The following is a 12611-nucleotide window of genomic DNA, read 5'->3' as shown; positions in this document are numbered from 1 at the left end:
AGAGATTAGATGCTGTAGGAGTGGGAGTGTTCATTGCAGTCAACAAAAATATTGCCTCTTCTAAGGTTGTAATTGAGAGTGACGGTGAAGTTTTGTGGTCGCTCAGAACTGGTCTAGGTGAAATCAGGTCAACTGTTAAATGCTTTTACCGACCACCCAACTCCTCTATTAGAGTTCCAGTCATTCAAAGAAAGTCTATGGTCATTTGTGCGTAAATACCCAGAACTTGCAATACTAGTTGGTGATGACTGTATCCTACTGAGTATAGACTGGGACGTGTACAGATTCATTGGAGCGGCACAGACGAGCAGTCTTCTGAAGAAGTTTTTTTTTTTACGTTTTCCGAAAACTGTCTCGAGCAGCTAGTTTGGCAGCCCTCACGCAGTGGAAGTCTCTTGGACCTTGTAGCTACAAACAGGCCAGACCTGATCAACGGCGTCAGTATAGAGACGGGATTTAGTGATCATGGTATCATCATAGCGACTTCTGTTACAAAAGTTAATAAATCGGTGAAGAGAGCTAGGAGTGTGTTTCTGCTAGAAAGACCTGAAAATCGGTAGTTACTATCTCACTTAGACAACAAACTGCAATCATTTAGTACCAGAATGATGGACACAAAGGAATTATGGGCAAAGTTTAAACTGGACAAGTATCTGCCTAGTAAGTAGATGAAGGACGGAAAAGACGTACCGTGATTTAATAACGAAATACGGAAAATGTTGAGGAATCAGAGGCTGTTGCACTCTCGAAAAAAAATGGTTCAAATGGCTCTGAGCACTATGGGACTTAACATCCATGGTCATCAGTCCCCTAAAACTTAGAACAACTTAAACCTAACTAACCTAAGGACAGCACACCACACCCAGCCATCACGAGGCAGAGAAAATCCCTGACCCCGCCGGGAATCGAACCCGGGAACCCGGGCGTGGTAAGCGAGAACGCTACCGCACGACCACGACATGCGGGCTGTTGCACTCTCGGTTCGAAAGAGTACGCGCAAATGACGACAGGAAGAGATCTGTAGAGATTCGTGAGTCTGTGAAAAAATCTGTGCGCGAAGCATACTGCAGCTAGCGTCGTCATACCTTGGCTGAAGATCTGGCGGAGAACCAAAAAAGACTCTTGTCCTATGTAAAACACCTAAACGGTTCTAAGGCTTGCATCTAGTCATTCACTGACCAATCTGGTTTGGCGGTAGAAGAAAGTAAAAGGAAAGCGGAAGTTTTAAATTCCACGTTTAAGAAATAGTTCACGCAGGAAAATCGTATAAGCGTACCGTCGTCTGACAGTCGCACAGGTCCCGCATGGATGACATAGTAATAAGCATCCCTTGCGTAGAGAAACAAGTGAAGTAGTTGTAAACAAATAAGTCGCCAGCTGCGTATGGAATCCCAATTCGGATTTACAAAGAGTACTCTACGTCATTGGCCCCTTAGTTAGTTTTCATTTCTCGCAGGTCTCTGGACCAGCACAAAGTATCAAGCGAGTGTAGAAAAGCCCAGGTGACTCCTGTTATAAGAAGAGCAAGAGAATATACCAGCAAAATTACAGCCCAATGTCTTTAACATCGCTTTGCTGCAGAATTCTCGAGCATATCCTGAGTACGAATATAATAAATATCCTAGAGATCTAAAAGCTCATCTCCACGAGTCAGCATGGCTTTAGAAATCATCGGTCTTGCGAGACCCAGCTTGCTCTTTTCTCACCTAGTATATTGCAAACGATTGATAAAGAGGAACAGGCAGATTCCTAATTTATAGATTTCCGATAAAGCATTCGACACCGTACTTGAATGCATTCTGTTAATGAAGATACGTGCATACCGAATAGGCTCCTAGATATGTGACTGGCTCCGACTTCTTAAGCGATAGAAACTAGAATGTTGTCCTCGACGGCGAGTGTTCATCCGAGACAGGTGTAACATCAGGAGCGTCCCAGGAAAGTGCGATAGGACAGTTGCTATTTTCTATACGCATAAATCATCTGTCAGACAGAGCAGGCAGCAATCTGCGGTTGTTCGCTGATGATGCTGTGGTCTACAGGAAGGTGTCGAAGATAAGTGACTATAAGTTGATACAAGACGACCTAGACACAAATTTCGAGTTGGTGTGATAAGTGGCAGCTGGCTCTTAATGGAGAAAAATGTAAGTTAATTTGGATGAGTAGGAAAAACTAACCCGTAATGTTCTGATATAGCATTAATAGTGTCCTTCTTGACACTGCCATGTCGTTTAAATGTCTGGGCGAACGTTGCGAAGCGATATGAAATGGAACTAACATGCGAAGTTTGTCGAAGTAAAGGCGAACGGTCGACTATGATTTACTGGGAGAATTTCAGGAAAGTGTAGTTCAACTGCATAAAGGACGCTATTGCGACCTATTATTGAGAACTGATCAAGTGTTTGGGATCTGCACCAGCTCGGATGGAAAGAAGACGTCGAAGCAATTGAGAGACCAACTGCTAAATTTGTTACCGATAGGTTCGATTAGTATGCGAGTATTACGTATATGCTTCGGGAGCTCAACGCGGAATCCCTAGAGGGAAGACGGCATTCGTTTCGAAGAACAGCACTGAGAAGGTTTAGAGAACCGGCATTTGAAGCTGACTCCACAACGATCCTACTGCCGCCAACATGCATTTCGCGCAGGGCCTACGAAGATAAGATAGGAGAAATTAACGCTCTTATAGATAGTCGTTTCTGCCTCGTTCTACCTGCGAGTGTACAGAGTAAATTCCGCCACGCACCGTACGGTAGATTACCGATTATGTATGAAGATGAAGATTTAGACAATGTCCATGGGTGGATTACTCGTTTCCATCCCTCGCTACGTGAGGGTACATCCATCACTGCCGAACATAATCATTTTGGTGGTACAGTGCTACGGGGCTGCGTAATGGCCGTAGCTGGTAATGGCAGTTTTGGAGAAAATAAATCCTTAAACTCCAAAAGTAATTTTTCCATCCGTTCCCTACTGCTTCCCTCTAGGTTCTTCACTTTTTCTCATAATGCTATTTCGATGACGTCCAGCGTCTGTCCGTGGCAGATACCCCTCTTCTTCTTCCAGGATATCCATATTTGCGATTAGCAAGCCTTTTGTTAATCCTATGTCCTTCCCGCTAAAATTATCTATAGAAAAAGGTACCCTCTCTTCATCCTTCATTTCTTGTGTGGGTGCACTACCTCTTTTAACCAAGCAACCCGCCACATCTAGTATTTCACCACACACAAAATTCCTAACGGCAAGCTAGCCTCATCACTGACGCAAAGTGATTTCTCAGTACACTTAGGTATACAATCGTGTGAATCAAGTCTTATTGCGGTCGTTCGCGGTTTAGTAGGTTTGTCTATCGCAACGGACTCCCCTCATGGCTGCGTGAACTGGTAATGGCTTCAGCTAAGAAACATTTTTCCATCAAGGTCACCCTATTTTGTCAAAGATCGATTATGTCACAATGCTGTTATAAGAAGACTAATCCCAAAATCATATCGCAGCCCTCATTGTGGAAAAATCCTGCCTCCACCGATCCTAATGGTGTGACATCTTTATCCCCCACTCCATCCAGTCTGTACCATGGTGGTGGGTCCCATCGTTTACGTTTCACCAGATCACTACTGGCGACCGACACATGCTCCCCTATGTTCAATAATATCCTGCTACCCTGTTTTCCTATTATTCCTCTTATCGCGCAGTCCATCACTGCATGCAATTCTAAAGCATCTAGTCTCACTAGAAATTACCGCAGTTGGGGTTGGGTTACCATCGGCGTTTATTACCTTATTCTTCCCAGTCCTCTTTTTGTGTCGTCGTTGCCACTGTAATGTCTTGTACCAGAGGGAAGTAAGGGAGAGGATGTTGTTTGGTGACCGGTATCCTCGTTCTACAACACAACTGCACACATACATTAACTGGGTTCTTCATTTATAAGAGCAAGAAGCTGGTTATCTTTAAGCAGGTTGTTGTGGCAGAAGCTCTTCCGTAACAATCCTCGTTACCCTCAATGCTGGTGAAGTTCAAGTCCCACCGTGTACACTACACCCTTTTAGCCAGTGACATTAACTGACAGACGCCAACTAGAACAATGATTGAGCTAGTAACTGATCTGACTGCGACTGCAAATGACTCTGTCTGCGACTGGACTGACTGTGACTAACTGGGCGCTCTGGAACACGGCGGCAGTCTAATTACTGGCGGTCGAGAGGGCGTTGGTGGCACGTTTCTTGCGAGTCTGTCTTTGGCCTCTCTCCTGATAGGCGCGCTTGATTCAGCGCTGTCATCAATCTTCTTGCAACCTCTTTGCCAACTGGAGTGCTGGCGACAGTTTACGCCAGCACATTCCTCCTCACTGAAATGCCGCACTGTTGTCATGTAGGGACGCTGTGGACGACAACGGGGATGGAGGCAGGACGCTGGACATAGAGATGAGCAGGGCGCCGTGACTGTGGAGGACAGCATACTCCCAACAGAACCCCTCGATCTGGATTGCGTGGCAACAGGAACATCCTCTGGAAAACTGTTGCCAGGCCACATGTCGAGGCTTGAGGGCGTGTCCTATGGCGGTGGCAGCGACGGCGGTGGTGGGTCAGCGAGCGGGGTCGGCAGGGCACTGGCGCATCGTCCATCCGCTCCTCCTGGGGTGCCCTGGTGGCACCAGCGGGTGGCTGCGATGGCCGCGTGGTCCCGTGAGGCCATGAATCTGGGGGAAGAAATGCAGCAGAATCACGGGGCAAATGACATGCGCGAATTTAGTTCTTGTATCGGCGCTGCAGATCATCGGGACCTCCAATCAAATACACAAAAGAGACAGTGCACTCCTGGATCTCACTTCCTTCCCAGCGTCCACGGTTGTGATAAGCCCTGAAAAGAACAAGATCGCGCGGGGCAAAGCGATACTTGGAGACTATTGGCGGCGCCGGATGCTGGGGAGGGTGCGGCAAGTGTGGCAACGGCCGATGGCGGCGGCCATGCAGAAGTTCCGCCGGTGATGGTCCGTCTCGTAGGTGGGAGCAATAGGAGGCGACAAAGAGATGCAGCGCCTGTTCCATGTGTGGGTGGTGTGAAGCTTGGCCATCTGTTTAAAGTGCGTATGAAACGTTCTCCTTCTCCATTGGACTATCGGTGAAATGGGGCACCTAGGTGACGGATGCCATTTCGTTCACAAAGCTGTACAAAATCACTTTAAGTGAACTGTGGTCCGTTGTCTGACAAGTACTTCTGGCAAACCTACGCAAAATATGGACGACAACTCTTCGATGGTGCTACGTAATGTGGTAGAGTTCATAGGCACCGCAAATGGAAACTTGCTAAAAGAGCCTACCACTATGAGCCAACGAGTGGTCCAAAATGGCCTGCTAAGTCTATGGGCACTCGTTGCCATGCGGATTGAGACTGAGGCCATGCTGAGAATGTTACTGGCGGAGCGAATTGGTTTTTCGTGCATGCGTGACACTGTGACGTCATGCGTTCAATTTCGGTACCCATGCCCTGCCAAGTACAGTGCTGGTGCGCTAACTGTTTAATGCGAAAAATTCCCCACTGTCTGTGATGGAGTAGTCGCAACACATCCTTTTGCAATACTATGACATTTTGAACTAGAATCACTCACTGTTGAATTGAAAGGTCACGCTAACGTGCATAATATCGGCGCACGACGGAGTTCTGGACGCTGTTCGATCAACGAGGTCAAAACTTGCGAATGTAATGCAACAAAATCTTGACATCTGGGTTTGCTTCCTTGGCCTGTACAATTTTTCTGTAGTCCAAGGGAAAAGAGTACTACGCATAGATTTGGCAACAAGACGCGACAGATGCATCAAAATCAGAGTCTGAGCCAATCAGAAGGCGAGATAGGACATCTGCATTGTTGTGCTTTGCCATAGGTCTGTACACAATTTCATACTGATTCTGCGAAAACAACAAAGCCCAATGTTTCAATTTTCGATCAGTGCGTATAGGAACTGGCTTTGATGGATGAAACAAGGACTGCAGAGGCTTGTGATCTTTCGCTAAATAGAACTTGTGACTGTACAAATAGTGATGGAATTTGGTCTCACCGTACTCAGTAGCGAGAGCTTCTGTTTTTAAAAAAATGGTAGTGCTATGGGACTTAACATCTGAGGTCATCAATCCCCTAGAACATAGAACTACTTGAACCTAACTAACCGAAGGAAATCACACACATCCATGCCGGAGGCAGGATTCGAACCTGAAGCTCCTACAACCGATCGGCCACACCGGACGCCCTTCTTTTTCAGTTTGAGAATAACTGCACAGAGTCTGAGTTAACAACTTTGGGGCAAAATCTATGGGTCTGTCTTGTGCACCAATTCTGTGTGAAAGAACAGTCGACTTGCAAAACTACCGGCTTGGCAGGAACAAAAAGTACTTAACATCTGTCATTAAGTAAAGCATTATTAAGTTTCTGAAATGCGCCTTGATAGTCTTTAGCCCACACAAAAGGTACATTTCTGAGATGCAAGCAATGCAATAGAGCGCGGTCTTAGTGGCATTCATTTTGAACCGAATGTAGTATGTCATTTTGCCTAATACGAACTGCAGTTCAGACACATTGCGAGGAACAGGCAGGTCACGGATTGCAAGCAAATGAGATTGGAAGGGGTGCACACCCTGATTGTTTATCACATGACCTAAGTACTGTAGCTCAGTTTGAAAAAAAAGTCGCACTTTTCGAGACGAAATTTAAGTCCTGTTCCTCAAAACACTCGAAAAACAGTACGTAAATTGGCAATGTTATCCTCTAGTATACGACCTGAGACGACAATATCGTCAAGGTAATGTGAAGAAAATGGCACTTTTGCAGTCAGCTGTTCGAAGTAACATTGAAAAATGGCCGTCGCGGAAGCACTGCCGAAGGACAAACGCAAATACTTGGACAGTCCAAAGTGTGTATTTACAAAAACTCATCCTGTGATTCTTTATCCTTTGCAAATAGGTATCATGAAAATCTATCTGAGAAAAGTAACGTACTGCACCAAGCCTATCCATGAGTTCCTCAGAGCGAGGTAAAGGAAAAGTGTCAACTACTGTCTGTGGCTTGACTGTAGACTTGAACCCAACACAAATGCGAATGCAACCAGAAGGCTTAGGCAACAAAACGAGAGGACTTGCCCATTAACTTTCTTGAATGGGAGCAATCACACCATTATCTTACAATTCTTTCACTTCACTGGATACTTTATCTCTTAAAGCAAATGGAATGAGGTGGATCCGAAAAAAACGTAGGCTGTGTATTGTCTTCCGATGTAACATGCGCTACAAAGTTATGAGGTTTTACCATTCCTTCAGAAAATAGTTCATGAAATTCTTCAAGCAAGCCAGTGACACTGTCTTTTGGTGCAAATGTAGAGACTGACAGTACATTTTCGTGGACGTTTAGGCCAAACAAATCAAAGACATCTAAACCGAAAATGTTCTCACTGTCTCATGATTTCAACACAGTAATATTCACCGTCCTAGTGCGAGATTTGTAAGTGGCAGGCAAACTACACTGTTCAAGCACTGGAATTTCCTCTCCGTTGTAAGCAGTGAGGTGTTTGATAGATTTATAAAGGCGTAGTTAGCATAACTGTTCGTACGTGGTACGATTAAGCGAAGTTACTGAGGCACCTGTGCCTAACTGAAACTTCTCACGACGCCCAGCAATTTGTGATGAGACAAATATTTTGTTAGAACGTCGTGACACAGCACTAGGGTGAGAGGGAGGCACCACATAAACTTACTTTTGTCAGAACCTGTTCTAGGCCTGGAAAACAAAATGTTCACTGCATGTGCAAGAGCCTATTTTTTTCTAGGAGCTGGCAAAATCGACGTTTTTGCACCTTTGCTAAAAATTTGCTTGGATAGGCCTTTTTTTCCACACGTGCAACACGTTGCGTTATATGATGGCAATCCTATCTTTTATGGCGAGCAAAAACATTTAGGGCATGACTTCACTAAGTTCACGGGTCTGTTTACCTGTGTCCATGGCTGTCCGCGCAGCTGTGTACACGCTTGTTGTAGCTGCTTGCGGCGATCGCGAGCAAGGGGCGAATCCACTCGACAAATCGGAACCTGCTCAAAATTATCGGCCGCTATGGCACCCGAATCATATTGCTCTAAGAACTGTGATATTTGGCGAAGTGATGGTTCAGAGTACTTTAGGATCATTTCCCATATTCTGCTATCTGGGACATAGTATGTTATTTCGTCCCTTATCATTAAATCACTGTAAAACTTGCACAACTACACTTAAACTGACACTTCATAGTCCTGCCCGTTAATTCTGTTTACCATTGACAGTCTGTTCCGGCTTTGTCTGCAAGCGACAGAACTGATATCTAGCTGCAGCTACTTTGACCTGCTGGTCATAGTACTTGGATAATGCAGTGATTACTTGATCACGGCTGAGTTCGTCGCGAGACCCCGATTAAAAATAATTTTTGTATTAACCTGAACACTGGGGACTCCGCAATCGAAAGGAAGTATTGTAGCTTTACAGTGCCTTGAACTCGATGAACTTCACAATGTGCTTGGAACTGTCAGGCACTCGATCCATCCCTCTTCTGTGCCGTTAAATGCCAGAACGGTGGTATACTGGTCGGCGGTACTTTTTGTGCTGATTTGTTGATCTGTTGTGCGACCGACGCTGCTTGTGCAGCCAGCAGTTTTTGTACCGTCCTCAGCAAGGCAGCAATCTATTGGTTCTGAAACTGAGAAGCTTGTGTTAGATCCATCAAACTGGCCGTCTGCGGCTGAGGTGCGGGGCAGTGGGTGCAGGGTACCCATGGTTTACGCAAATACGTTATAGCAAAAAGCAAGCACAGCCTTTGAAAAGAGAATATGATTAGTTCTGCGGCTCCCCTCCCCGAATACATGCAAGAACACAACAAATTAGTAGAATTATGACACCTGTATGCTAAAACACAAAAGAAGATGACAAAATCTTCGGCCAAGTTCATTAACTCCTATCTGCGCTGTCGAATTATTCTCGTCGCCACTTTTGAGCCGTTGTTGCCACTGTACAGTCTTGTACCAAAGGGAAGCAAGGGAGAGGATGTTGTTTGGTGACCGGTATCCTCTTTCCAAAACACAACTGCACACATTTATTAACAGGATTCCTCATTCATAAGAACAGGAAGCTACTTATCTTTAAGCAAGTTGTTGTGCTACAAGCTCTTCCGCAGTAGTCCACGTTACCCTCACTGCTAGTAAGTACAAGACCTGCTGTGTAGACAACACTAGGGTAGCCACTGACAGAAACAACTAGAATAGTGACTGTGCCAGTAACTGAGCTGACTGCGACTGCATATGACTGTCTGTGACTGGGCTGACGGTCCGTGACTGACTGGTCCCTCCTGTCCGCGGCTGCGATCTAAATACTGGCAGTCGAGAGGGCTTTGGCAGCACGTTGCTTGCGAGTCTGCCTTTGGCTTCTCTCCGGATAGGTGGGCTTGATTCGGCGCCTATTATCGATCTTCTTGTAACCTCTTTGCCGAACGCTGTGCTGGCGACAGCTTAGGCCAACACACCTCTACCAATAAAACAATCACTTCTTACTGAGCCTTGCGCGGCTCGCGGTCATGCCGTTTACTGATTGTCAGCTTGTTTTTATGGTTCTGTCACCTCCCTTTTCTTTTAATTCGATTTACTGGCGCCACTAGAGTGCTAGTTTGATTGCCCGTGAGTGGCAGCAGTAGCGCTAATCGATAAGTGCACTGTCTTACTATCTCTGGAGTGACCGCTAGTATTTACCGGTCGTCTTGTCTGGAGTTCAGTCGGGGACGGAGCGCCAGTGAGGCGCGGACAGCCAGTAATTGCCGACCGCTGGCCACATACAATAACTGTCCGATGGAAGGAGATTGGAGCATGAACGACCGTTGGTTGGTCGTTCGGTTGGTCGTCTCGTTGGGCGGCGTGTATTTGGTCTTTTGAACGTTTCTGGGCTTCGGCAGTTGGACATCTTGCCGGACGTGGGTCGATTCCTTCCTTGTGCAGAGATGTGGTCACCAATGGTCAAGAGTTACCTGTGCATGGTTGGGTCCGAGCCAGTGTGCCCGTGTCTCCGTGTCTCCGAGTTAAGCCGTGTTGGAGCTGCAGTGAGCTCCGCACAACCAAGACACGCCCCACCGTTGCTGACCCTCATAACTTGAGTGGGGACGACCTTGGTTGGTCGTTTAGTTGTTTGTCTCATCAGAAGACATGTACTTGGACGCCGACCGCTTATGGAAGCTCTCTCTCTCTCTCTGTGTGTGTGTGTGTGTGTGACTTGTAATTTCTTCTTGTTGTTCTACGGTGATTGGTTTTGGATTGTCGGAGTTCTTGGTGCAAGTGTTTACCTGGAACTGTGTGTAGCTTCTGTGATTTTCATTGAACAGATGAATGCTGCCTGCGTGCTGGATTAGCCAGTCGGTCGGTTGCGAGAGAGGGAATTGATTAGGTTGTTGGTTGGTTCGTCAGCCATCCCTAGGTCGTGCTGCCACCCTATTATTTAGTGTTACGCTTGCCTGCCTGTCTCACCTAAACTGTTGTTGGAGTTTACTCCCCAGGCCGACCCTTGGAACACTTCTGAGCACCATCGTTCTGTTCTTTGTGATTGTGATTTTCTTTTATCACAAGTACTGTGCCAGGCCTTTAGCCGTATGTTAATTTTGTCTGTTCTATGTTCAATATATGGCCTTCAGTCGAACCTTATGTGAAGTATTTCAAGATTAGGCCTTCAGCAGTGTTTTATTTAAAATTCTTATTTGCTCTGTATTTAGGCCTTCAGCCGCGTTTGTTTTAAAATCTGTGGCTTTCAGTCGTAATGTGTAAATTCCTGTCTGTAAGGTTTCTCTTTAATTATCTTGAATTCTTAAAATGGCCTTCAGTGGTACTATGTAAATGCTTATCTTAAGGTTTATCTTTAATTATTCTGAATAATTGTTTGGGCCTTCAGCCGTCAAGATATTTCAAGTTTTCTTAAGATGGTTTTCTGTTGTACTGTGTAAATACTTATCTTTGAGAGGTTGGCTTTTATTATGTTGAAAAATTATTGGACTTTCAGCCGAGGAATTAATTTAAATTTTCCTTAATATGGCTTTCAGCCGAAAATGGTAAATGCTTGCCTTTTAAAGAATTTCCTTTGCTGATCTGAAATATTATTTGGGCCTTTAGCTGAGAAGATATTTTAATTTTACTTAAGTAAGGCCTTCAGCCGTTCGTCTAAATTATTGTGCCTTAAAAGGAAATATTTACGGACATTTTAATTTTACTTAAGTAAAGTCTTAAGCCGTTTTTCTAAATCCTTGTGTTTTAGAAGGAATTATTTAAACTTATTATTGAGAAGTTACTTGGGCCCTCAGCCGTGAATTGATTTTTGTTGTTTTAAAGAGAAAACTGTGTATTGGTTTTCGAGGAATAAAATTGTGTGTTCTGGTGTAACTAACAGTAACTGATCTTTGCCCCTTTCCACAACCTGATCCGCTCTGTTCTGCGAAATCATATTTCACTTACTTTATTCTCATCATCTTGAGGTTGAGGACACTGCTTCTTACATGTCCCGTTCGTTCTTTTTATATTAGCTGCAAAAATTGTCCGTTTTCCCTCCATTCCAGTTGACAAATGGATCTCTCCACACTCTATAGCTAACAGCCTGTGCGCAAATCCGTCTGGCCCCCTGTCCGCACACATCTTGACATTTCCAAATGCAGCCCTCTTAAAAGACATCGAGCACCCTCTGCTCAGCTTCTTGCAAAATAATTTCATCAACTGCATCATCCTGTCGTAATTTGTAGATACATCCAAAAATTTTCCTTATCCTATCTGCATATTGTTCCACTGTTTCCGTGTTTCCGTGTTTTTCTTAGCTATTAACCCTAATTGTTCTCTATAGTGTCTCGCACTATTTCGTTTCGTATATCTCTGAACTAGCCCGTCTTTAAATTCTTTGAATATTGTGTCTCCGGTTAGAGCTTCTGTATACAATACATGAGTTTTCGCTTCTGCTGTTAGTCTCAATTTTGCTGCACTCGAAATCAGACTAACCTTCCATCTGAACCAGATTTCCAAGGTTTCCCACAAATGCCTGCATATCCTTAGTAGCCTTACCAGGGAAAGGAGCAATTAAACTTGCAACTGACAAATCTAAACCCTATTGTGACAATTTGAATTCCACCAACCCACGTAATGCTGTATATCCACTGTTAATTGTGCTGTCTTTTCTAACAATATGCGTACTGCTTCCAGTTCTGACGCACCGTGTGTAACAGATCCTGTCGAAGATTCGTCCTCGACAACACTCATTTTGAGAACTAACATTCACAATACAAGAAACTAAAATACATTAACTTAATTTTTACATGTAATCATAAGCCAATCCGACTCTCAGCATTGCCTATACATATGCCCCCATAGATTACATGTATAACATTTTACTGGACTGATTTCATACATGGCGTTAAATGACGCTCAAGGTTACGCTGTGTACATATAACAGGCACTGACCAATCGTGACCTCCATTACCTTTAAAACTAGACAAACCCACCGGTTCTCTGCTTGCTATAAAATCTACTTTCTTCACGAAATGCATGACTGTCAAACTACTTCTCCATGCCCAAAATAGAATCTCCCTCTC

Source organism: Schistocerca serialis, chromosome 8 (assembly GCF_023864345.2).
Source record: "Schistocerca serialis cubense isolate TAMUIC-IGC-003099 chromosome 8, iqSchSeri2.2, whole genome shotgun sequence".
NCBI classification, from domain to species: Eukaryota; Metazoa; Arthropoda; class Insecta; order Orthoptera; family Acrididae; genus Schistocerca; species Schistocerca serialis.
This window is presented reverse-complemented; position numbering follows the sequence as displayed.